Below are 22,299 nucleotides of genomic sequence, written 5' to 3'. Positions count from 1 at the left end.
CATAGAAATGGAACATGGTAGTATGTATCTATCATATGTGCCATCCCCAGGGAATCTATTTCCTGAGGATTTCTCCCAGGAAACTATTAGAAAGGAAGAAAAAAATTCTATATGCCACAAAGGTGTTCTCCTCGGTGTTATTTACCATAGCAGCAATTTGTTCTACGGAAGGAGAATGGTCACTTGTCAGAATTAAATTGTTGATCATGAAGGCCATTTGAAAACATGAGAAAATATGGGACATAAAAAGCTGAGTAAAAAGAAAACATTTATATACATAACATTTGCAATGAGATAAAAGATGACATATCACACACACACACACACGTAGTTTTGTGCATCTAGGGCTCATTTATTTCATGTTCACTTGTGTTTGAAACCCAGCTCCTATCACACAGTAGGTACACAATAAATACTATTCAACTATTGTGTTGCTAGCTTTACATATTTTCTTTTGCAATAAAAATAGCTTTTCCCAAAAGGAATAAAAACTAAAACAAAAAACTCAAACCTCCAAAAGTTAACGTGTTGGTTTTTCTTCTCAGAAATAACAATTTGTTCTGCTTCTCATCAGTCCCGGTTAGGCTCTCTGTAGGACTTAACCAAGCAACTCCTAAGATCCAAGTTCACTTAAATTCCTACAAGCAGCGGTACCACCAATAAAGACTTCTCTACTCTTCCTTTGCCTCCACATGCCCAGGCTTGGGCTTCTGATATTGTGAAAGCATCCACATTTATTTTCCTACCAGAGATTGTGATTTGCCCCAAAGGAAGCTTTTTCTTCCATTTTGTGTAGCGTGAGCTGTAACTAACTATGAGAGTGGTCTCAATGGCATCTCCAAGGCCAGAGGAAAGCTGCTGATGGAATTCAAAATTCAGATCTGAAGCCTATGACTATGGTTACTGGGAGTGATTGACAGATTGAGGCCAGGTATCAAACAGACCTTAGATATTGACAGAACCTCTGCTCATTGGAATGACCTCTCACTATGAGGGCAAGTGATCAATTACTGTGTACCTTCACTAACTTCAGAAACTCTCCTAATATTCCCTAATTCCATCGAACAGTATTTTTTTTTCCTCCAAACCACACAAAGCACCCGTAGCCCTTCACTAGGAAATTAAAGTTTATTTTCAATTTCCTCAGGCAAGGCAAAAGCAAGGGTAAATTAACAGTCTGTAGCTTGTCTGGGACTAGAAAAGCATTGAAAATGTAGTGGGGAGTCACAATGTAGGAAAATTGTCCAAAGACAATGCAATATTTAGCTGATGGTAATCTCAGACGATACACTGGCAGGACAGTAGCAGTTGGATGAACGGGCAATATCTCTGGAAGCAAAGGAAAAGAGGAGAGGGGAGGCAGTTATTGCAAAGAAAAAAGCCATGGTTTATCTGTCTATACCAATCTAATATACTAGATGACACAGTATCTGTCCGTTTCACTGGGTCCAAAATAGTCAACTCACTGTCACATGTAATTTACTCATTGTAAAGTAATAGTTTTCTGTCTTTATTTCTCACCTGAATACCTTCTGTTCCCAGCCCTTTCTTTTTAATAACATCATCTTTTTCTTACCATGACAATAATTCTTGCATGTATCTATTCTACACATTTTCATTGAATTTCTACCATGAGCAGGCACTATGTGAGGCACAAAGGAAAGAATGGGCAATAAAAAATGGTCAGGGATTGGCCGGGCGCGGTGGCTCGTGCCTGTAATTCCAGCACTCTGGGAGGCTAAGGAGGGTGGATCACAAGGTCAAGAGTTCGACACCAGCCTGGCCAAGATGGTGAAACCCTATCTCTACTAAAAATACAAAAATTAGCCGGGTGCGGTAGCAGGCGCCTGTAATCCCAGCTGCTCAGGAGGCTGAGGCAGGAGAATCACTTGAACCTGGGAGGCAAAGGTTGCAGTGAGCCGATATTGTGCCACTGCACTCTAGCCTGGGTGACAGAGCAAGACTCCATCTCAAAAACAAACAAACAAACAAACAAACAATGGTCAGGGACACAGGTAAATTAAAGAGATAACTACAGTTCAGTGCTGTGATACGAGGATGTAGTAGGGGCTCTCAAAGCACAGAGGAGGGGGCCTAAGCCAGGGTGAGGAAGGCTTTTTGGAGGAGGCAATAGATAAGCTAGTTTTGAAGATAAAATGGCTTAGATGGTAGAGGAAACATCCTATAGCACCTTTGATCCCTCTTAGATAAAAGAGCTGTTAACATATATGTGTGTTTTCCTTCAGTATTTTAAACACACACATACATACACACACACACACACACAGAGATTGGATTTATAGATATCATAATGATCTAGATGTACATAGATTTATAGAACTGTGATCTATATAGGATTCGATGTTGTTTTTCCATGTCTTTAAACATGTGTTGAAAACATGGATTTTGATAGATTAATATTATTATATTCAATAGATGTTTCATAATATTTTTGATCATTCTTTGTGTCTGTCAGAGTTTTTGTTTGTAAGCCACAGAAAACAACACTGGCTATATTAAGCAAAAGATGAATTTACTGGAATCATATTAGGTAGCTGTAGGATCTATGGGAGGCAAGGAAAAATAGGCTAACAAAAGGGACAGAAATCAAGATAGGCTCAGCAGTGGGACCCCTAGCCAGGGCTGACCACAGAAACAATCTGTCCCTGGAATTTTTGTTTTCTATACTTAGGTTTCAATGTTCTGAATAGGGGCCTCTTGCTGACCAAGTCTAAGTGATGTGTCTTACTTTACCTACAAGGGGACAGAGAGTAGGAAGCATTGCTCCATTTGATTCTGTAGTGAGAAGTAAGGCCGTGACTCCCATTAAGTGCCCCCACTGGGGTCCATCTCTCAAACAGCAAAGGCATTAGGATGTGGTTAGCAGGAAACCACCAAGAGCATCTTACTACCTCCCCATTGTTAGATGTTTGGGCTGTTTCCTTTTTTCCCCTTTTCTATTGTACTACAAAACTATGAAACATTTTTTTTCTCCAAAATTATTGAGTACCTCTCTGATTATCTCTAAGATAAATTCTCTAGAAATTGAATTTCTGGATGAAAGAGTATAAATATTTTCTCGTCTCTTAATAGATACTGCCAAATTGCTTCTCTGAAAACTTGCATCAGTTCAAGCTCACTCTTGGAGTGGGTATGAGGTGTGCCTGGTTTCTTACCCAGCTTTGGCATGATTATTTTTAGGAATCATCACGCCCACGCCTTTCTAGGCTGTACTCATTTATGCAGCCTGTACCTCACTTAAATTATGGTTCTCTGAAGTTGAAACACCTAGTGGCAAAGTGAACAATTGAGCAAAGAAGTTCTTTATTTTCTTACGTTTATTTGTGATAATTACTTTTATTGATTTTCTTCCTCATTAATTTGATTAATACAGGGGCTGCTTCTTTTAATATGCTGTACAGAAGCTGTTTCTTTTTCTCTTCTGGAAAGATAGCATTTACAAAGCGGCAAGTGTATCTGAAATAACGAAAGATTGAGTTCTAGAAATGAGGTTCTAGGAGGTGCTCACCCTGGCTCGGCAGGTGGCTCTCATGGATGCTGTCCAGGGTATCTCTCCTGGGAATGGGGGAGAGCTCATCTCCAGAAGCAGGTCCATTCAGAAGTCGTAGCAGTGATTCAAACCCTATGGCCCCTAAGTTGGGAGGAACACGAAACCCAGAGAGGTGATGAAATATTTTGTGACTTTTGTATTAACTTAGAGGAACATCTTTCTAGCAAGAAATTGGAACGCATGAAAAATATTAGGGCCTGGGCTTCCATCAAGAGAGTCCTGATGATGCCCAAGAAGGACAATTGATGAAGAATCAAACACAGGGGATTTTAGGGCAGTGAAACATCATATGGCAATTGAAGTATCATATTACATGTAATACTATAATGGTAGATACATGATGTCACACATTTGTCAAAACTCATAGACCCATATTGCACACAGAGTGAATTCTAATGTAAACTATGAACTGAATAATAATGTATCAATATTGATTCATTAATTATAACAAATGTACCACACTCATGTAAGATGTTAATAACAGGGAAAGCGGTGTTGGGGTAGGGGACTGTATATGGGAACTCTCTGTACTATCTGCTCAATTTTTCAGGAAATGGAAAACTGTTCTAAAAAATGAAGTCTATTAACTAAAAAACATTTCAAAAATACACCCAGAGAAGTACAGTGTATTCAGGAAGTAGCATTTGACTAGAAGTCTGGGTCCCAGAATGCTGGTCCTGCTTGGCCATTCACTAGCTGTGTGGCTTTGGAGAAGTCACTTCACCTCTCTGGATTTGACCATAGAGTTGGACCACATGATCTTTAAACCAATTCTCCCTTCTGATAGCATAAGATCTCAGGATTACTTACTTTAGATTTGTCACCCTTGTCCAGATTTTGAATGTCAGTAGTAATCAAAACATGCCTTTCACTTTGCTGTCTGGCAAGAAATAATGGAATGAATAAAACGCAAGTCTTTCTCCCTTACCCTGGAGCTCAGAAGCCTCTCTAGAGCTAGCAAGACCCATATAAAAGTCAGGCATAAGGCAAATAAGGCAAGCTGATTTTTTTTTCCAGATAAAGTTGATTTTGTTTTCTCTTTGCATAATTTGATTTTAATGTTCTGCCCTTGTTAAGTTCTCTCCCACTTGTAGACATTTACACAATGGGTTATAATCATATTATTGTATTGTTGATCATTAACCATGGGTTAACCTTTTAAATGGACTTATGTAGCTTATTAAGTATGCCATTCACGAAGACTAGAGATAAGGCCTGGTTTTGGATCATGGGTATGAACAAACATCTCTGGGTATCTGTGCTTGGCAGGTAGCCAACTTGATGCTGAGCTCTGATTGGTTGGATGCTCTTGGGGCCATGCGACCTCAGGTCCAGGCAATGGTGCACGTTCATGGGTTGGTGGGCTGAGGCAACCTCACTGGTCTTGAAGGAATGTCGATCTCATTGGAAAGTGTATATAGCAAAGAATAATTTTCAATTTTCCCTAAGTAAATATCTGGCAAAGCCTAGAATTGGATCATGTCCAATTCTGCAGATAAAATGCCCCCAAACACATTTGCCCTGAAGCAAGGCTGAAAATATATGCACATTTATATTTGTCTAATTTAAGCAAATCTCATTAATGTGAATAATGCAGAATAATGTACAGTGATGTAGTGGTTTATATTCTCATGCTCGTCTAGAAGGGAGTTCATTATGGTCCAACAGGAGGTTAGCACTTACTGAGGCTCTTTCTATATGAGGTCTTTACACATGTAAGCTCTTACTTAGTCCAGGAATAGCAAATACACAGCAGCACTTGTACCTCAACTCTCCCTCCTAAGCTCAAAGCAGACATTACTAATGTAAAATGACATTCTTGCCTGCAGAGATGGCAGTAGCCCTCAAAGGGGGCTTGTAAGAAGAACCTCCCTGCCCAATGAAGTCAACAAGCTTATCTTCATGGGAAGCCACCTTTCCTGGAGAAGAAAGATCTTGCTTCTTGGAGATGACTGTCTTTAAGCTCATGGACTAATATACAGGTTGTTAAATTGACTTTCATCACATTCTTAGAGGCTTCACTGAGTCCCCAGAACAGAGGTCAGTGATTGTTAAGCACCCATCCTTTCTGGAAAACATAGATGCTAGACATATCCTTGGGAAGTTTCTGAGAGAGAGAGCAAAAATGGTCCCTCATGTCCATCATTCACATCCATGCTGTGTAAGAGAAAGAAAACCAGACATTTAAAGATAGAATTAAATAAAGGGATGTCTTGGGAGTGAGTAGTTCTCTCCAACCACCACTACTACTTCCAGTCAAATAAAAGAGCTGCAAGAGTAAATGGTGGAGGTATTTGGGATGCGTTCCTCTGCCTAGAAGATGCTGAAAGCTGGAGGCTGGCTGGAAATGACAGTGATGGTGGGGCTAGGAGACAGGGTGGCAGGAGGGGCAACAGCACTTATATCATTTGTGGGGCAAGATAAATGGGTTTTCCCGTGGGCTGAGTGGACAAAGAGGAGGGCAGTCAGGCTCAGCCTCTCTGAAAGGGCTCCACCCCAGAGGGCTGCCTGTCTGTTTTTTTTTTATCCAAATGTCAGTTCAAATGTTACATCCTCAGAGATGCCTCCCCTGACCACCAGGGCAATAGAGTGTTCCCTGTAGTCACACTTTATTACACCACCTGGTTTATTTCCTTGATACTACTTACAATATAAACTTATGTTTTCCTTTGTTAGTTTATTTATTGTCTGGTACCTGTCCAAAGTTTCACAGGAAGAATTAGAGGTGGAGAAGTGAGGATTTGGGGAAGGAATCTCAAAGAGGATATTCTTTACAAAGTAGAATCATCTTACTAAATTTAAGTTCCATGAGAGCAGGACTTTATTCATCTTATTCACCACTATTCCAGGTACTTGGAATAGAACCTGGCACATAGTAGCTACTCAACAAAAATGTGTAAACTAAGTACATCTCTGCAAGCAAGAGCCCTAAGAGATAAATAGACTGGTTCTGAGAATGGCATTTTTTCCAGTCCATGGCCTGCTTGTAAATGTCTGTGTTAAAGGGTGTAGAGGGAGAAGCAGGTAGGAACCATAAACTGGAATGCATTTTTTGTCCTCTCTGGTTTTCTATTATGCCTGTGCTTCACTGTCTGGATAACCAGGAAGTAACACTTTAGGGAAGGTTTTTCCTTCTCCTTTCCTCCTAGTCTCTTCTTATAATCTGCAAAGTCTGCTGGCCCCTGGAAACTCACATGGCCACTTAGTTGGTTTTGATTGATTGGATTGGCAGTGATGAGCTCTCCCCAGCTTTGATATGCCTCCAGGCTTCAGGGAAAGTTGAGCCCCTGGCCAGATGTTTGGAGACAATTTGGAAAGGTAGAAATATACAAAGGATATGCATTTGCTAGTGTTATTTGTGGCTTTTGTGCACATCCTCCTGAGTCATGTTAAATTAAAATCGTTTACTTTAAGCAAGTGTGTGTCTTCAGTAATTGGGACCCCCAAAAAACAAATTCATTGAAAAAACATGGGTAAACCAGAGTGTTGTAAAAGCCATTCATTTCTCATGCTTTTGGTTAGAATCACAAATTAAATATCCATAAACCTAGTCATACAGTGAAGTGAGAAATTACAGCCTTTTCTTTCTGTAAGAATTTTTTGAAAGATTGAAATAAAAATCAAAATACATTTGAACAGCACTTTCCAGTTTACCAGCACTTCTACCTATATTATATCATGTGGTTGAAAAAAGACAAATCATTTAGTAAACTTTAAACTGATAAAGTCATAAAGCTGAAGAAACTTCTGGCTGTTCAGTGAGTAAATGAATGTTTGAGTGGAATGTGGAGACAGAATCATCATGATGATTAGATTAGAATTAGGATTGTACATCAGGTTGACCTTGAATCATGGATCACATAACAGAAAGTTAGATAAGGCTGCTTTGAGAACTAAAATGACCAAAAAGTGCAATCATATCCATGTTAAGGTTTGTGGAACCCAGAGTAAGACTAATAGAGAGACCTATTTACATATGTATGAATATTTAAAATGTGTAAATAAAGCCAGAAAACTGTTAAATTAAAATATAGTCGATCCTTCTACCTTGACAAGTAGGACTTCATGACTCTCTGGAAGGCCAGATTTGAATTGTGAATTCTTGGATGCCTCAGGTGGATGTTTCTGACAGAATATGGAAGGGTAAGATGAGTCTCACTTGGTGCCACCTCCTTCCCTTTTCACTCCCAGCTCTATCTTATACCACAGGGACCTCAAGTGCAGGCAAGTGGATATCCCAATCCCACATCCAATCTCCATCCACACCTCGTCAGAAAGGTGGGCCCTGGGGAAGAGGTCTGCCTGGTCCTCAGAAGTGAACTCAAGGCCATTAAGTCAGGCAATTCCAGGGAGCTGGGTACTTAGTATGAAGAAGATGGGTGCAGGCTCTGGGTGCACATGTTTCCTTGGGCCCTGAGAGTCCTCACTCCATAAGGAAAGGTATAGTCAGAGGAGGAACAAACAGGCCTCTCTAAAGTGCAGGAACCTGGGCAGGGCCCCTTGTGCCTGGATCTAAAGGTAGTACCAAATTTAATGATAGTTAGTGCTATGGTCTGAATGTTTGTGTGCCTCCCAAGTTCATGCATTAAAATTCTAACCCCCAAGGTGATATTAGGAGGTGAGGCTTTGGGAGGTGATTAGGTGATGGGATTAGTGCCTTCTATAAAAGAAGCCTGAAGGGACCTTCACCCCTTACTCCAGATTAGGTTACAATAAGAAGACAGCTGTCTATGAACAAGGGAAATGGGCCCTTATCATATGCCAAATCTGCCAGTGCCTCGATTGTGGACTTCCCAGCCTCTAGAATTATGAGAAATAAATTTATGTTTTTCATAAGCCACCTACTTTCGGGAGTTTTTGTTGTAGAAGCTCAAACAGACTAAGATAGTTGAAGTTAAACTGAGCGTTGTTTGCTTCTCAACTTTTTTCTTAGGTACTCTTTCCTTTACGTGAAACATTTGTAAATAGTATAGTACCTAAAGCTACACTAACCAAAGACCTATTTTAAGTGATGCTCCATTTAGCTTTAAAACACATATTGAAAGGGGGCCACTTAGGATGAAGAATTCAGTAGTTAGGACAAACGAACCAAAATTTGAAATAGAAAACAGATAAAACATTCCATTTCTAGTCTAGACAGGTGAACTAAAAGAGCTATAATACCATAATAGTGTCTTTCAAAGTATAACTTCTTGTTTCCAAAACACTTTCACTTGTATATGTATCATTGAGTTCTTGTGAAATTAAGATATATGTACTCCAGACAAATATAAAAAGGAACACTTGACACTGTGAGGAGTAAATTTATAGACTCCATTAGCCAAGGAATGGTGGAAATGAGAGGTGGAACAATGTAGAAAGAGAAATCAAAGGCACTAAACAGGCTTCAGCCTGGGCCAGCTCTGATCTTTGGATAGTGGCCCCTGAAGTGCTTGACTGAGAAAATCTTTCGTCGTGCCTGGCCTCAGTGGTTGGTAATAAATTAGCCATGACTGTTACAATCAAAGAAGGGGGCCATGACGGTATGTGGGCTGTGAATGTGCCACTTCTGGGCTGGACGAATGCACGTGGCTGACAGTAAAGGCAAGCAGGATGCTTGGAGTTATCCTTAATCTTTTGAGGTTGTTGACAAGGAGAACAATCAATGCAAATTCTCAACAAGAGTTCTCATGTTTTTGAATATTTCTGTCTTTCTCTAGCAAAAACAATTTGGGTTTCTTGGAAAAAGAAGTTGCTTTCAACTTACTTTCTGATATGGAAAAAAGATGAGATAGACACCTGTTAAGGTGTTAATTGGTGATGACCGGATAAATAGAAGACCTGGATTCTTTTCTCATCTCTGTCACTAACTAGGTGTGTGACTTTGAGCAAATCCCTTAACCCCTCCAGACCTCTATTTCCTTGTCTCCAAAATAGGGATGTTATCTGAGTGATCTCTTAGAGCTTCGTGAGGCTTAAAGGAGTTAGTAACAAGGCAATCACTTGAAATATAAAACATTACACCGTTGTAAACCATTATGATTCCACTGAAAAATTAGCACATTAGTCTAGGGTAGCATTTCCCAAAGTGTGTTTTTGGAACATCAGTTCTATGGGATGTCAACTGGTATTATGCTAAAGCTATCAAACAAACAAACAAACAAAAAAGTGTTTTCTGGCCAAATAAATTTAGAAAACTCAAGGCTAAACGAGCTTACATAGGTATTTTACCACATAAATTATTAGTCTTAATAATTTAATGTGCATTGTGAATCATTAAAATGAGGAAATTATATGCAGTAGTTCAGACACTTCTGTGGACATAAAACTCTTATTTTGTCAACATATTAGCCTTTCAGAACACAGTCCTTTGGAAATTATTAAACAATCTACTCTTCAAGTTCTCTTCTGACTTGAATGCCCTCTGATTCATTCATTTATTCGACAAATTATTATAGAGTCCCTGTGATATGCCAGGCACTGTTCAGTGTTAAAAAAAAAATACATCAGTGTACAATACAGAAACAAATGCTTGCTTTCATGGAGCTTACATTCTAGCAGGATTTGATGTCACTCACTCAAAGTGTACTCATGCTTAGAGAAGTCACTGCTATCCCTTAACTCAAAGATATAAAGTTGTAAAGTAGAATCATTAAAAACAGAGAAAGGCCAGTGGGGAAGGATAGTTTGTGGGGAAAGTAGGGAAGACTGCGTATCACTGTGCCTCCCTATCCCTCAGCCTCTGAGTCGAGGTTAAACTATGAACTCAGATCTGAAGAAGCAGATGACTTCTGCATCAGGGGCACACAATCCCATTTGTTTATTTGTTTATTCATTAATGCCACTATTCACCATATAGTTATAGGCATGATATATGTCATACACAACAATGCGTAAGACCCAATTTGTACCCCCAGAGCTGACTTCCAGGTGGGCAGGCAGATCAGGACGAGAGATTGTGCCTGTGTGTTATATGTGCTATGGGGGAAAGGACAAGGTGATATGGGGGCACATTACAGGGGCACTGAACCCTAGACATCAGAGAAGACATCTTAAAGTGACATTTAATTTAAATTATCCAGAGGGCAGTAGGAGTTTGTTTAGTAAACTGGCTTAGGGTGAGTTGGGGGAAGCAGTGAATAGGGAAAGCACTCTAGTCAGTGGACACAATATGTACCTAACAAAACTCCCATGACAAGTTTTACACAGTGGAACTGGCGCTAAAGACATATGTATATATTAGAGTTCTGTGTATGACTTTCTTTGAAAAAGGTTCTGTTGTTGCAATAAAACTCGAAAACCATTAGTGGTTTCCCAAAGGAAATTTTTGAGGCTACTGCCATGTTTATAATTCTTAAATTCTACTGCTTACATAAGTCTTTCTGTCAAAAGTATTTGCATTTTCATGGGGAATTTTGGAAGACTGCGATTTCTTTCAAATCTGAGGTGCACATTGCTGCTGGCAGATGGTATTCATTGAAATGATTTTGGTTATAAATGACAGAAACCTCAATTCAAGATGACTTTAGCAAAATAGGAAATTAATTATCTTACATGACAAAACAATTCAGAGAACGTTTGATCCAGAGATTCCAAATCCAGTCTCTCTCTCTTTCAGTTGTCTGGGCTTCATTCTCAGTCTCAGCATGGCGGCAAGAGGGCTGCCAGTGTCTCCATGTCTGCATCTTTCATGTCCAATTCTAGTGGAAAAGAGGGTTGTCTTCCTGAAGCTACCACATAAATCCTTGTATTCACTCTGATTGTACCATCTTATCTCATATGCTCATTCCCAAACCAATCACTGTAGCCAAGAGGGTGAAACTACGGAGATTGGATGGGCCTGGATCACATAATCCAATCCTGGAGCAGGAAGTATAGTGCCATCCAAACCACATGACTGAGAATGATTTCCTAAAAAAATTCCTAGGGCTATAAGCAGAATAGGCAGGGAGGCAGAAGGGGAAGGAGACAGAGAGAGAGATAGGGAGAAAGAAAGAGAGTCAAGAAAGAAGGGAAAAAAGAGAAGTATCACAGAAAAAAGGAAGAAAAAAATCTCCCATTTCCTTTTAACAAATGTAAAAAATGCATAACACTATGAAGAATTTTTGGTTGTTAGAAATGGAAGGGAAGTAGGAAGAAAAGAGGAAGCATTGTGAATTGACACTAATTAGATGTGAGTATTCCTGAGTCTGCCGTTTATCAGTCTCTAGGTAGGAAAGGAATTTAAAGATCATCAATTCATTGGATGCTTGAACCTCCTTCAGCTACACAGCCAGCATACAATCAACTTATGTCCTTAAATACCTCCCAGTGATAGGAAACTCATGCCTCTGTTAGCTAATCACTTCATTGCTGAGTATCTCCCATTGTTCGTTTATTAGTTCTCGTAATGATCTGAAGTCTTCCTCCTTGTAACTCTGCTGGCTTCAGTTCTCTCTTATCCATGAAGGGAAAGCCTAATTCAGTGGGAGTAAACATTCAGTGGGGATAAACTGGTAGACTATGACCAAATCTGAATCTAGACAAGGTCATTACCCAACACAATAAATTAAATGTGGTTGACTGTGGGTGCTTTGGGTGGGCAGGCACAGCTCTTTTCCTGTAGCCCTACAACTTCCTGCTGTTCACTCCCTGGGAACTTCGTATATTTATGTTACCTGCCTGGACTGGGAAGGGATGTGATTTCACAATTCCTGGTCTAATTCTTCTTTCACATAGTAGTTGATCAGGCACTTGAAGGCTGTTATGTGATGGATAAAAAAAGGGGAGAAAGCAAAAACAGAAAGAAAAAGAATGAAACTGGAAGTAATACAGTCTAGTGAGTTCTTCCTTAAAGCATCACCTTGAGGGTAATGTTTACTTTCTCCAGTGATACTGCTTTGGCTCAAAAGGATTTTCAAACTCCTCTTGGAATATTTTTCAGAGCCTGAAGCACGTTCTTTGAATATCCTCAATGGTGGTGAATCCTCATTCTTTGGGGGTGGTTTTGATTTTTGAAAGAAGCCAGAAGTCATTGAGAGCTGAGTGTTGATCAACATGGTGGCTGCTGCATCTGCCTCATCTTTCTTGTGTCCAAAGCAAAGTGCAATGATGCGCTCATGAGTCTGAGATCCTTGTAGGTTCCTTTTAATTAATTCATTTGTTTATTGTTTTATTTTAATTTCATTAACTTAATAACCAACACTTTCACATGTTTCACATTTTCAAAGGCACAAAAGAATATATGGTAAAAAGTCCTTTTCCTTTTCTTGCCCCCCAGCCACCTGGTTTACCTTCCGTGTTTTGTGTGTATCCTTCCAGAAAGAGCCTACTCCTATCCCTTAATTGACTTGAAGAAGGCCCAGAGAGATATCTCTAAGTAACTGAAGAACTGCTTGAATGCCGGCTGAAGAGCATTGCAGTGTGTGTAAGCTCTGATGCGTTTATGCCAAATGCAGGCGTCAATACTTTATCCTTAGGACCCTGAGAAGTCTCTGTAATAGGAGGCAGTTTCCTGAGCTATGCGAGGTCAGGTGGGTTATTTTTCTCTTGAGCTTTGGTTTTCTCATGTGTAAAATGGGGATAATGTCAACAACCTCCTTCACAGGTTATTATAAGGATTAAGTGCAATGACGTATGAAAATGTTCTAAGGATGTTTATTGTATGTATTGACTTAGCTCAACCACAGTACCCAGTGGTTTAGTCAAACACTAGTCTAGATGTCTCTGTGAAGGTATTTTGTAAATGTGATTAACATCTGCAATCGGTTAACTTTAAGTAAAGCAGATTACCCTCCATATTGTAGGTGAACCCCATCTAATCAGTTGAAAGCTTAGAGCAAAAACTGAAGTTTTCTAGAGAAGAAATTCAGCATTAAGACTGTAGCCTAGATATCCTGCCCAAGTTTCCTACCTGCTGGCCTGTCCTATGGATTTCAGGTTCAAGACTGCAACTTCAACTCTTACTTGAATTACCAACTTCCTGGCCTGCCCTACAGGTCTGGGACTTACCAGCTGCCACAATTGTGTCAGCCAGTTTCTGAAAATAAATCTTTTTTCTCTCTCTCTCTCTATATATATCTATATACATACATATATACATATATAGATATATATATAGTCTATTGTATTCTACTGATTCGTTTCTCTGGAGAACTCTGACTGATACAGAGGGAGAAAACTGCATTGCAGTGAGGCGGGTGTTGAAATAAACCTAGGTTTTAGTCCTGGGTCTCTCTCTGACTGGCTAAGCAGCTAAGCAGCCCTGGGAAAGACCCCTGATACTACTGAGCTTCTGGTGTCATCACCTGCCTAATGCCTCTCAACATTGCTGGGAAGATGGACATCATGAAGATGATTCGTCAAGCATCCTATATGTGCAGGTTATAATTATTTGAGTCCGCCCTGCTTTGAAAGCACACATATCCTTAAAGTCATGCTTTGGTGGCTCCCAGACCTATAACCTCTTCAGAGATGTTTTCTTCCCAGGCAATGATTCTTGGCTCTGTCTCTGTGAAGCTCATAGTCAGGTAATGAAATCCAGTGCAGCCTCAAGTAGTTGTCAAGGGGGATAGACGGCTCCACCCAAGGCCTCAGTGGGCTCTGCACCCACAGGCAAGGGGAAGCAGAGGGAGGAGCGTAGGGGAAAGTGGAGGGAGGAACTTATGGAGGCAGGAGTAGGGGCGGGGGAGGGGAGGGGAATGAGAGAGGAAGGAGGACATGTGTTAAGATGGGTCCCCAGGGGTCCAGGGCTGATTTGCTGGGGTAGCTGGGTCTGCTCTAAATATTGCAGGCTGATTGCAGCAGATTAGCTGGGACCTAAAAGGGGCCTTGTCAGAGCCCATGAATCCAGTGCTGAATTTTCTGCTATTTCTCTTATCTCGGGATAGAGCCAATCAAAACAGAGAGGACTGGGGATGGCGGGGAGAAGCACTATGACTAACCTGCCTCCCTTGCCATCACAGTGCGTCAGAACACCACTCAGTCCCATTTCCACTTGTTTTCTGCTCTGCCAGGGATTCAAGAACTGGCACTTGAGAGGGATGAAACTTTCTGTGGTGTCTAAGAGGCCCCATGTTGCTTTCCACCCCACCCTGGTGTTCTTTGTTTCATCACTCAAATCTTTTCTTTCATACCACTTATCACAAGCTGAAATTATTTGATAAAAAATTATCCACCAAAAACTGCTCTCTCCACCAGAATGTGCCACTTTATCTTATTTGCCTGCCTCTGTAGTGCCAGTTCCCAGCAGAGTGGTGCATGGTAATGCCCCTAAAAATATTTATTAAGGAATGGGATGGATGGATGGATGAATACCATTTACAAAGGGCCCTCTTTGTGCCAGGCAAGAAGCCCAGAGCTGTACAGGCATTTCTCATCTGCTTTTAATGATAGCTCTGTGAAGATGGTATGATCATCTTTATTTTACTGATAAGAAAACTAAAGTCCAGAAAGTCAAGTAACAAGTCCATGGTCACACAGTCAGACCTGGGATTCTAATCTAGGTTTGACTGACTCCAAAGTATATGTTCTTAATTACTATACCATGGATAAAATATGCATTTTCTGCCGTGTGGGCATTGATTGGCAGTTGCTGCCAGGAGCCCTTAGCTGAGAAGAATATTGAAGCAATGTCCAAATTGGTGAGGAAGAGTGCAGAGATCAATTAGTAATGTCTGCAAGGGGTGAAGTAGAATGTCTAGCGGCACATGTGCCATCTGTTTTTCATTTTAACACATATTATATTGCCTCCCTAAAGATGTGAACTAGAGGCAAAGAAAAAAAAGAGAGAGAGAGAGAGAGAGAGAGAGAGAGAAACTAGGAGGCAGAAATGCTTGACTTCTTTTCTGGCCCTAGTTTTCACCCCTTCTTGTTGAACTTATCATTTCTTTAACATGAGAACACATCTATCTACATGCTTATTTGGAGGATGGAGTGCAATCAGAAGTAGGAAAAAGCTTTGAAAAGTCTTGGAAGCAAAGGTTGTGATATTGCTTCTTAAGCTGACTTTATGATGCTTGAGGGGCTTCGGATTACCTGATATTTCTGTGGGACTCCAACACTCCTGGCAAAGATGCTGTTATTATTTCCCAAAAACCTTTCAAACAAATCAGGTGCAGGGAATGAGGAGAGGTGATAGGCTGCAGAGCTGGACATTGGGAATTGGAGCCTGTTGCACTTAAGACTGCAATGTGTTGGCCATGGAATAATCATCATGTATTTACCCTGCCGGACTAAAACCTGGGAGTAGGACAGTAGATTGGTTAAGAGTGGGGCCTGTAGAGTGTAAGTCCCAATATTACTGCTTACTGTGTAGTCTTGGACAAGTTACTTAATCTATTTGAGCCTTGATTTCTTACATAAAATAGCCTCTATCCAAGGACCTGATATGAGAATTAAATGAGACAGTTTGAGGCCAGGTGCCGTGGCTCATGCCTGTAATCTCAGCACTTTGGGAGGCCGAAGCAGGTGGGTCACTTGAGGCCAGGAGTTTGAGAGCAGCCTGGCCAATATGGTGAAACCCCGTCTCTACTAAAAATACAAAAATTAGCTGGAAGTGGTAGCGTGCGTGCCTGTAATTCCAGCTACTTGGGAGGCTGAGGCACGAGAATCACTTGAACCCAGGAGGTGGAGGTTGCAGTAAGCTGAGATTGCGCCACTGCACTCCAGCTTGGGTGACTGAGTGAGACTCTGTCTCAGAAAAAAAAAAAAAAAATTAAAATTGAATTAAATTAAAATAAATAAATAAATAAATACATAAGACAGTTTGTAGAAGAAAACAATATGGCCCTGGCATACAACAAGCACAAAATGCATGTTAATTGCTGTCTGTGAGGAATCTGTATGCACACGTGGAAAATGGAAAATCAGAGCAATGATCTGAATCTATCTATGTTGTTCCAAGCCAGATAACTGGTGGTATTTTGGTTTTTGTTTGTTTTCCTACTTTTTTGTTTGCATCTGGATGTTCTGAATACTCAGACTTAGTGTTTTTCTCAAAAAGAAGACGGGCAAGGTTGTTCCAAACTGTTCATCTCCTTGAAGTATCCAGTGTATAGTTCTTGCTGCTGTTAGGCCTCTCTCTAATTGAACAAGGGGAAAAATCACCCTCTCAATGCGTGTTGAAAAACTGAGTTTTGAGAATATAAAGTTGGGCATTACCACACTTGCCCATCATGAAACACACTGACCCAGAACAGTCTTTCTTCTCTTCATCTTCTGTAAGAAATAGCTTAGGCCATGGTTATGTATGGTGATAGCTACCATTTATTATGAGGCACTAATTGTGTGCCAGGAACTTCATTCTTCTGACAGCCCTATAAGGTAGCCACTATTGCCACTCCTGGTTTGCAGATAATGAGATTACAGCCAGGTATGTTTAACTCGCCTGTCTTAAGTCCACAACCAGGAAGTAGCAGGGATGGGATTCAAACCCAGGTCAGTCAGGCCTCAGCATCCCCGTGCTAACCACTTAGTCATATTATCTAATGGGAACTCTGGCTTAGTGAAGAATCCGTTTGGCAGAAGGGGTGAAATGTCAGATTCATAAATGAGGTGCTGTGAGAGATGGTGGAGGGGTCACAGCCATGGTTCTCATGCCCAGCTGCCCAGCTGAATCCCCTGAGGAGCATTCATGAAATAGAGATGCCTGGTCCCCACCCGCAAAACTGTTGATGCACTTGATCTGAGATGGAGCCAGAGCTTTCCAGGTGATTCTGATGGGCTTCTAGGCTTGAGAACCACTGGGGCAGAGGAAGAAGGTTTGGGGAGAGATTTAGCGAATTCCTTGTGGTTAGGAACTTTTCCATTCCCTCATAAGAAGTGGCTAATTCACATTCCAGGTGGTGTACCTTTATCTCAGTATCTCCATTTGCAGGATGTGGGCAATGGAGCTTGACAACATTGCAGACTGCTGTGTGGATCAACAGCTCGTAATGTGCCATTTAAATGGGAAGCACTGGGATGAAGTGTTCTTGGGGCTTGAAGTGACCCCATTTTATTTTCAGTGTGGGGGTGCCTGGGCCACATCCTAAGCAACTTTGAATCATCTGGACCCACTGGACAGCAAGTGGTTAATCCTGTAAGGCTGGGGTGTGAGGGATCCGGTCACACGGCTGGGGGTAACTGGGGAGCTCTCCTTGTCCCATCCTTTGGTTGAGGAACAGTGTGAGCCAACACATAATTGGAACCATTAACTGGCTTTCAATATGGAGAATGAGATTTGTGGCTCCTGCTCACTAAGGAAATATGAAACGGTAAACACACTTCCAGTTATGGATGGGGCTAAACACACCATTAAACTGAATGCTAATAGCTGCCTCCTGCTCCCTTCGAACATTCCACCGTAGCGACCAGCAGGTGCCCTTTTCTTGCCTTCTCTTTCAGCTTCCCATAATTCTCTTCTGCCGTGGTCCTTTGGATGATAATGGGCACATGCTTGAAATAGTAGTTAGAGAATAAGAATTTAACAACAACAACCACAACCACAACCACAACAACAAAAAGCAAATGAGGCTGGAGTAGGTTTTCAGCTCCTCATATTATTGGCTTGTAGGCTGTAGCAATCTCAGGTATTGAGAATAAGCCAAAACAGACTGAGATGAACATCTTTAATTGACATGAGTGTCTTAAATATACTGCATGCTAAAGGCATCAAGCTTGACTTCTGAAGTTCAGTCACTAAGCTGTGGGAGCATCATTACTTACGGTTTAACAATAGGAGGCCAGGAGTTTGACATATTGAGTATAAATCCTTCCCTATTGCCTAATGGCTGTGTGGCCTTGGATGAATAACTTTCTCTCTCTGTGTCTAAGCTTTTCCATCTATAAATCATGGCTAATAATAATAAACTTTTCCTCATAGGGCTATTGCGGGGGTGGAGTGATTAAAGACACACGGGTATAAAGCTTTCAGTACAGTGCCTGGCACAAAGATTCTTGATAATCAACAGCTATTCTGATGATGATGATGATAATATGATTAACAACTTGCTAGGCAACGTTAGGCCTATAACTTCCCTGAGCTTCAAATTTTTCATCTGCAAAAGGCGAGCTAATCACAGCACTTGAGTCATTTGCTTAAGGCTCTAGATAAGAATTAAATGATGAAAAGGACTTGGCACAGGTCTTGGCACATAATAAGAGCTCAAGGAGGACTTGCTGAATGAATGGGCAAAAATAAATGAATGCTATGTCAGCTGGAGAAACTCAGTCATCAGACCCAAAGCATTTAATATGAGACACAGAGGAAGAAAAATACAAACAGCCCTGGACTCTTTGTCAGTTACATTTTTTAGAGCTGAAGACCTTCCGTTGCTTCCTTTCTCCTTGTTGCGTCTGTTCCTCCCACCCCTTATCAAGACGGGGTGCTGGAAGAGAGAAAGCATGATGCTGACACACATAAATGAAACCCCAGTATCACAAGGGGCGCCTAGCAAGGCCTCAGACAGGAAGGGCCATAAATAACCGAGTGGCCTGTGCACCAGGCTCAGTCTGTGAAGCCGGTCAGTAGGATCTCTTCGGTCCCTGCCCTGGCCCCTCAAGTGGCCAGTGTCCTCACCTTGAGCCCCACACCCTCCTTCCCCATCTAACGCCCCTCCTAGGTCTGTTCCCCAGGGCAGTGACTCATACTCTGAATTGCTTCTCCCTCCTCTGCCAAACTCCAGCTTTCCCTGGGAGAAAACAGTCTGGTAAGCCAGTCACTGAAATAATTGCTTAGTCAGCCATTCTCACGGGGGTAACTGAAATGTGTTTTAAATAGCATTTGTGGTTTTAATTTCTAATTATAAAAGTGATGCATACTTATTTTAGAAAACTTTGGGGAAAAAGTCTGGGGAACATATCCAAGCATGTGGAAAAAAATACGAATCCTGAGGCCCAGGTCATAGCCCAGGCCAATTTGATCAGAATTTCTAGGGGTGGCATCCTAGAGCAGGATTGTTTTACTAAGTTCCCTGGGTGATTCCATTGCAGAAAAGGTTCTTTACTTAGAGATACCTGCCAATAATACTTTGAAGTATTTTCTTTACTTTTTATATTGATATTCAGATTATACTGTGTATGTTATTCAAAACCTGAATTTTTTTGCCTGAGGATATATTATGAACATCTTTCCATATCATCAAATATTCTTTGAAAACATGATTTTTAAAATGGGCATGTAATGTTCCATCTTATGGATGCACATAATTAGTTTAGCTAACAATCCATTATTAGACATGTTTCTAAATTTTGCCAATTAAAACAATACTGAGATGCATTTCTACTTCTCTCTCTGATCACTTATTTAGCTGACACATAGCATGTAATCGTATGCTGGACATCATTCTAAGGCATTCCATACATTTCATTTAATCCTTACAACCAGACTATGATATTATCCCCATTTTAGATATGAGGAAACTGAGGTTCAGAGAGCCTAAATCACATAACTGGTAAATGGTGGAGCTAGTTCATGCTCTGGAATTAAAATTGTTGGGTTGGAAAAAAAAAATGAACATTTTTAAGGCTTTTGAAGCACACTGCTAAATGACCTACCAGGAAGGTTATAACGATTCACTTCTTCACCAGCAGCATGTGGAAGACAGTGCAGGGGTCTCTGAATTTGAAAATAATTCTACAAACCAATGGAATCCCTCCATTTGAAACCCCCCCTTATTGCAGGTCTACTATGTATGGAAAGAGTTTTTTGGAGTAGGGTTTTAAAAAATGGTCTCTAATAGCTGTATAGCATGGCTTTACAGTTTGTAAGTGGTGTTCCAAGCATAAGACAGCATATTGCTTTTGTGGAGGGAGGGAAGAGGGACTGCCCAGAATCCTTCAGCTTGTGCCACCTGATGGCCGGCCCTGTGGGAGAGTTTTAAGACTGTTCCTGAGCACTGGTCCTTCTCTAATGGTCTTTTTCTTCCCACCCCTCTTTTGGGGAAAATGCTTTTGGTAAGACAGAGAAAAGAGACAAACATTTCCAAATACAGTAGTTAATGGAAGAGGTGCTGTGAGAGGAGAGATGGCATTGTTAGAGCAAAATTTGCTGAGCTTTTGGTGTTTTACCGAAGGGCCCAAAGCCCCCTTCCCTGAAAGAATCTGACTCAACTCTCTTCAGCTCCCAATGGGAGTAAATGGAACTGCTTTTCTGGGAGCCCTGGAGGGAGGGCAGAGGAGCCCAAAAGGCCAACAGGACAAGGGGAATCCCAAGAAAGGGAGAAAAAGCTAGGCAAGAGGGAAAAGATGTCTGGAAGCCCACCAAGGGGCTCGAGGTGGGCTGATGTGTCTCAATGAGAAACATACAAAGCTTTGCGCACTACCCTTTGGTTCCTGTGTGTATCTGTCAAGTGTAATAGTTAGCTTGGTCATTATTATTTCTCTTTTGGAAGAGGATTGTGCCTCCCCGCCATTCCCTCTCCCACCACACATACATACACTGACATCATCAACCCTTCTGAGGGATTTCCTATTTGTAGCAGGAAAGCAAAAAACTTCCCATGACTATGAGTTTCTTGAGGACAGAGCTCCATGCCTTTTTTTAAAAAAAATTATATTCATTCTCAGTGGCTCTGTCAGGTCAAAATTTTAATTTCCATTCACAGGGCAACCTATTGAGGTTTGATTGAGGCTTCAGTGGGAATTATGTTAGTGAACTCTATTTTGGCTGCCAGCTAGAGAATCCCACTTCAAACTTCCTTAAATACAAAAAAAAAAAAAAAAAAAAAAAAAGAGTACTATATACCCGTAAAACAGAATGAGATCCCATCATTTCCAACAACATGGATGGAACTGGAGGTCATTATGTTAAGTGAAACAAGCCAGATACAGAAAGACAAAAAGCACATGTTCTCACTTGTCTATGGCAGCTAAAAATGAGAACAACTGGACTCTTTGATTATGGCCCAAAAAACGGGAAAGTCCAGGATGGGGAGCGGTTTGGCTAGATTCCGAATTTTGAAGGATGTTGTTTGTTTTTCTCTCTCTCTCCATCTTTCTTTGGACTGGCCTCATTTTTTCCTACTTATGAATAGGCTTCCTTCACACATCCAGAGATCCTTCCTTCGGATTTTACGTATGGATGCTGAGAGAGAGAGAAAAATCCTGGTTGCCCAGGTCATTGCAAATCTGTGTTGCTCATGTGTGGGGGCTGCTTGTGCCTTTCTCTTGGGTGACTCCAGCTTCACAATCTAGTGGAGAAAGAAGACTGCTCTTAGAGTGCCCATATACCAGTCTCAGAGAGATAGACTGGCTGGCTTAGTTTGAGTCACATCAGGTCAACTGACTACTGTTTCCAGTGGAATAAAGTACCACAAGTGGCCAGACCATTTATAGGACAACCTATATGGTCAGGAGTGGCATCTGTTGCCCAAAGAAAAGGGTGGACAAATAGTGTGTCAGGAAAGACACAACTCCCCAAGAACCCTGTAGTGGTTCAGACTCATGGTTTCCCAGTCCAGACTCTCAGCTGGTCCAGTTAATTTGGATTTTTATTTTTGTCTTTAATGGCATGTCTTTCTTGCACTTTTCTATCTGCAAAATAAGATAAGCACTCATTTTTATTAAAGTCTGATTTTTTTAACCTTTCCTCTTCATTCATCGCTTCCCTGTAATTTTAAAACATGCAGATATCGTTATATGTACTGCTATTCTTGAATGAGTAGATCTACTTTAGCAGTCTTGATTTCTCGACCAGTTACTTGCTGTAAACTGCTTTAAATATCAGGTCTGGACACACTTCTCTGTTGAAGCAGCCTCTTGAAGGCCACTAATGACCCCTGGGTGCTGAA

The 22,299-nt window shown here is 41.0% G+C and overlaps 1 protein-coding gene across 1 annotated transcript in view; it reads left to right on the top strand.

Moving 5' to 3' along the window:
- Positions 1–1,212: 1,212 nt before the first annotated feature.
- The window catches only part of TTC1 (tetratricopeptide repeat domain 1), a 561,082-nt gene continuing 539,995 nt past the window's right edge, over positions 1,213–22,299 (top strand). Inside the window, exon 1 of the mRNA XM_050794822.1 lies at positions 1,213–1,222. The gene's annotated coding sequence lies outside the window, so the exon portion shown is untranslated. The remainder of the gene's footprint in view (positions 1,223–22,299) is intronic.

This window comes from Macaca thibetana, chromosome 6, assembly GCF_024542745.1.
Source record: "Macaca thibetana thibetana isolate TM-01 chromosome 6, ASM2454274v1, whole genome shotgun sequence".
NCBI lineage: Eukaryota > Metazoa > Chordata > Mammalia > Primates > Cercopithecidae > Macaca > Macaca thibetana.
The sequence above is the reverse complement of the archived record's forward strand: the minus strand, read 5'-3'. Positions and strand labels throughout refer to the sequence as shown.